The sequence below is a fragment of the Entelurus aequoreus genome, linkage group LG17, assembly GCF_033978785.1.
Source record: "Entelurus aequoreus isolate RoL-2023_Sb linkage group LG17, RoL_Eaeq_v1.1, whole genome shotgun sequence".
In the NCBI taxonomy this organism is placed as follows: Eukaryota; Metazoa; Chordata; class Actinopteri; order Syngnathiformes; family Syngnathidae; genus Entelurus; species Entelurus aequoreus.
In genome coordinates, this window is record NC_084747.1 from 5905523 (window position 1) to 5910522 (window position 5000).

The following is a 5000-nucleotide window of genomic DNA, read 5'->3' on the forward strand; positions in this document are numbered from 1 at the left end:
TCATCAAAAACAAGAACACTGTAGGTCTTTTTTTTGTTTGTTAGATCCAAGATGGCTGACGTCAAAGATCACAACGATGCCTGAACAAGAACCCTATTTGTTTTTGATAGATGCCTTTACAGCCCCTCTTTAAAATACACTTTTCAAAATTCTAAGCGGAGAGGAAGCAGGGCCTGTTACATGGCAACAGCTGTTTCTAAGGGAGGGGGGTCGTAAACAGCCATCACCTTTGATTACAACAGTTCAAAGAAAAGGTCGCCTTAAGGGGAGTCAGGCCCTGCTTCCTCTCCGCTTTGTAGTTCTTGGGTCTAGACAAGATCTTTCGGTGGATTACAATAGAAGAAAGAAACAGAACGTTTAAGTCGTCGCCAGAACGCTATTTTTTATTTGAACTGATCTAAAAGTGATTAGGTTGCTGGTGTCAAAGGTCAATTAAGTGTTAATTTCACCCTCTTTAAAATTACAGGATTGTTTTATTCTATCAGGACAAAAAAAAAGCTATTGGTTTTGGGTTAAAAAAAAAAATGTCTTGTTCTACATCAGAACAAGAATCTTAAATTTTGACAAATCCAAGATGGCTGATGTTTTTGGGGCCAAAAGTCAAAGTTGTCCCCTCTCCCTAAGACCTAATTTCAACTTTTAAGAATATTTGTTGTCAGAACACACATTATTTTTTTTTATTTTTTTTGGCCTGATCCAAAAGTGATAAGGTTGCTTGGGTCAAATGTTGAATCCCTCATAATTGTATCCTTTTCTTCAAAGTTTGAGGATTTTTTTGTGCTGTTATGTTTTATGGCAAAACAAGAAGGCTATTGATTTTTTGAGAGTGCCAAAAGTCCGAATGTTCTCCAATGACACCATTTTGACTGCCGTTTTATTCAAACTTTGAAGGATTTTTTTTTTTTTTATGTCCGAACAAGAATCGACATTTGACTGTTCCAAGATGGCTGCCGTTCCTGGGGTGAAAAGTCAAATCAGTGTTTCTCCCTCCTTTTTAAACTCTCAATGTCATCTCCAAACTCCCAGGAATTTTTGTTCTTCGTCAGAACAAGAAGCCTATTCGTTTTTGGCTGTTCCAATTTGGCTGAGGTTGCTGCAGTCAAGTTCAATTCAGCTTTTTTTAAAGATAATTTTTCTGTTATTTTCTGGTGAAATTGTCAGGTTCAAACACTGATGACATCTTATTAAACAAGACAAGAAGAAAAGAATTAAACAGAGACAAAATTAAGTTTGGCTCAATTGAGGAGAGACGCCTGGACACTGTACCCTTGAACAGTGTCTCACCACGCTCTGGCGAAAGATTGTACGCCTCCTTTTATTTGGACTTTCCCTGATTACGTGGCAACAGCTGTTTCTAAGGGAGGGGGGTCGTAAACAGCCATTGCCTTTGATTACAAGTCAAATCAGTGTTTCTCCCTCCTTTTAAACTCTCAATGTCATCTCCAAACTCCCAGGAATGTTTGTTCTTTGTCAGAACAAGAACACTATTCGTTTTTGGCTATTCCAAGACAGCTGAGGTTGCTGCAGTCAAGTTCAATTCAGCTTTTAAGAAAATGTTTATTTTGTCATGAAATCGTCAGGTTCAAACACTGATGAGATCTTATTAAACAAGACAAGAAGCAAAGAATTAAACAGATACTGAATAAAATTTGGCTCAATTGAGGAGAGACGCCTGGACACTGTACCCTTGAACAGTCTCTCACCACGCTCTGGCGAAAGCTTGTACGCCTCCTCTTTTATTTGGACTTTCCCTGATTACGTGGCAACAGCTGTTTCTAAGGGAGGGGGGGTCGTAAACAGCCATCGCCTTTGATTACAACAGTTCAAAGAAAAGGTCGCTTTGAGGAGTCAGGCCCTGCTTCCTCTCCGTTTTGTAAATCTTGGGTCAAGACAAAATCTTTCTGTGGATTACAATGGAAGAAAGAAACAGAACACCATGTTGCTTCCCATCCTACACAGTGGAGCTGTTAGAATAATTGTTTCTTAAATGATCACAAAAACTTTGTAATACATTGTGTTCCTGACAAGAAGACAAAAGGCTGTCTTTGAAACCTACCAAGAGTAAGGCTCGTAAAACTCCACTGTGTGGGGGGGGGGGGGGCAAGATGAAGGTGTTCTTTCATGTATGGTAATCAACAGAAGGATGTTGTCCTGGCCCAAGGACTTCAGAGCGGAGAGATGACAGGATTTGCCCAATTTCCAGACGACCTCTTTTTGAAGTATTTTACGAACGTCTTTTTTAACTATTTTATGGAACTATTTTACAAACTCTTTTTGAACTGACCTTTTCTGTGAATTGTTTACGACCTTTTTCTGTGAACTTTTTGCGACCTTTGTCCTTTTGGAAAGAGCGGTGGCCATGTGGTCGGGGAGGGTCCAAAATAAAAGAAGGAGGCGTGCAATCTTTTGGCAGAGCGTGCCGAGATAGTGTACAATCGTACAGTGTACAGACGACTCTCCTCAATATTGAGTCTAAATTGAATTCTGTCTGTTTAATTCTTTGCCTCTTGTCTTGTTTAATAGATGTCATCAGTGTTTGAACCTGACACAAGCCTTCTTCTTGGCAGGTTCAAAGACAGCTTTTGTCTTCTCGCCGGGAACTCACGGCAACACAAAGTTTTGTGATAACTAGGATACAATTATTCTGACAGAAATGTTCGTTAAATTCAGCTTATGGAGACAAAAAGTGGAGTTGCATAATAATATTATATGAATAACTCTTGAATATGATGTACATCGTTTAGAAAAGCACTGTTAAAACCTGATCCATGTTTGGTTGAGAAAAAAATGATTGCAATGTGCCTTCATTTTTATTTCCACTAAGACCTACAGTCTATTATCTATTGATTTAGTCCTTTTTAGGCGTGGTTAGAGGTGCATTGTGTGTTTGTGCTGTAGTATTATTATTGTAAATATACTTTAAACATGTGACAATCTCACTTTTTTTTTTCTTTTTTTTTTTAAATCTCTGAGCTTCAAGGCAGAGGATGATGTTTGTGTCTTCTCTGATGATGTCTTGATGCAATAAAAAAACAAAAAACATGTCTTCACTGTCTTTTACCGACTGTGGCGGTCCTTGTGTTGTTGTTGTTGTTGGATAGAGGGCCCGAGCTCATCCAAGATGGACTGATGCAAAGTGGAAAAGTGTTCCGCGTTTTGACGAGTAGGGTTGATGTTTGATAAGAAATTGAGTTTTGAGCCCATTATCGAATCCTCTTATCGAACCGATTCCTTATCGATTCTCTTATCGAATCCAGATAGGTTGTTATATATGAAAAAAAAAACACTATTTGGTTTAACAAAAGCTCACTTTTATTTTATAAGAAAAAAATTAAATTGAATAAATATTGACTGTTACTCCCCAATTTTTTAATTGGAGGGTAACCCAAAGTATATTAAGTGGGATTTTTCATAAAAACAAATATATACAGTTACACAAAAACAACCTGTCTCTGTGATCACTATAGGTGTATATATAATAATATAGTGTTAAATAAAATCAGTCCCTTGGGCACAAAACTGAAAATAATACAGCTCTCCAAAAAGTGCACTTCTACTGCTATTGGAACATACTAACTACACACACTATGACGGTGTTTTTCAACCTTTTTTTCATTGAAAAAATCTGGAGGCACACCACCAGCAGAAATCATTAAAAAATGAAACTCAGCAGCCGATATTGACAGTAAAAAGTCGTTGTCGCAATTGTTGGGTATGACTTTAAACCATAACCAACCATGCATCAATATAGCTCTTGACTTAAAGCGCTGTCACCACTTTTTTGGCGTTTTCCTGTGTGTAGTGTTTTAGTTCTTGTCTTGCGCTCCAATTTTGGTGACTTTTCCTGTTTTGTTGGTATTTTCCCGTAGCAGTTTCATGTCTTCCTTGAGCGTTATTCCCCGCATCTGCTTTGGTTTAGCAATCAAGAATATTTAAGTTGTTGCTATCCTTCTTTGTGGGGACATTGTTGATTGTCATGTCATGTTCGGATGTACTTTGTGGACACCGTCTTTGCTCAACACGCTGTAAGTCTTTGCTGTTGTCCAGCATTCTGTTTTTGTTTACTTTGTAGCCAGTTCAGTTTTAGTTTTGTTCCCTATAACCTCCAATGCCTTTTCTTAGGGGCACTCACCTTTTGTTTATTTTTGGTTTTAGCATTAGATACCTTTTCACCTGCACGCTGCCTCGCACTGTCATCTGCATATTGTGATCACGACAAACCATGTTCCGACATCTACAAAGCAATTAGCTACCGGTTGCCACCTACTGATATTGAAGAGTATAACATTGTTACGCTGCCGAGCTCTAGACAGCACCGACACTCAACAACGGCATATTATTTGCAGACTATAATTACTTGTTTGCAAAAAATATTTTTACCCCAAATAGGTGAAATTACATAATCTCCCACGGCACACCAGACTGTATCTCACGGCACACTAGTGTGCCGCGGCACAGTGGTTGAAAAACACTGCACTATGACACTGAGAACACCACAGTCATCAGTCAACAATTCTTCCAAAAAATTATTTTGATGGTGGAAATACATGACTGGCAGCCATTTTAAGTCCTCAAAACATCAATTGAAACTTTGCACTAAAATTGTTTTTTAATAAACATCTTAGTATCAAATTTAACCACTTTCCACCTTAATATTGAGTTACTTAAACAGTTTACTTACAGACTTATATTTTCCAAGGCTTGTAAGAGCTAACACAACTTGTCTACTTCTCAATTGTCTCATGAACTGAACTGACGTCGCCAACCCGGAAGTGCCCAAACTAATGACGCGTGGTATTTTCATATCGCCACAAGGTGTCAGTAAGCGTCTACAATCAAATGGGCATAACATTGCCGTCCCACGGGGCGTTTCCTGTGGGACGGGATTCGTTCCCAGGGATTCGAATAAAGAACCAACTCTTTTTCTTTACTATGGTGGCCTCGATAACGGGAACCGGCTCTCAAAAAGGGATTTGAGTCCATGGAATTGGTTCTTTTCT

General features: G+C 38.6%; 1 protein-coding gene across 1 annotated transcript in view; it reads left to right on the forward strand.

Moving 5' to 3' along the window:
- The window catches only part of hspb8 (heat shock protein b8), a 23338-nt gene extending 20271 nt beyond the window's left edge, over positions 1-3067 (forward strand). The window contains exon 3 of the mRNA XM_062024481.1: positions 1-3067. This exon is cut by the window's left edge and continues 381 nt beyond it. The gene's annotated coding sequence lies outside the window, so the exon portion shown is untranslated.
- Positions 3068-5000: the final 1933 nt, after the last annotated feature.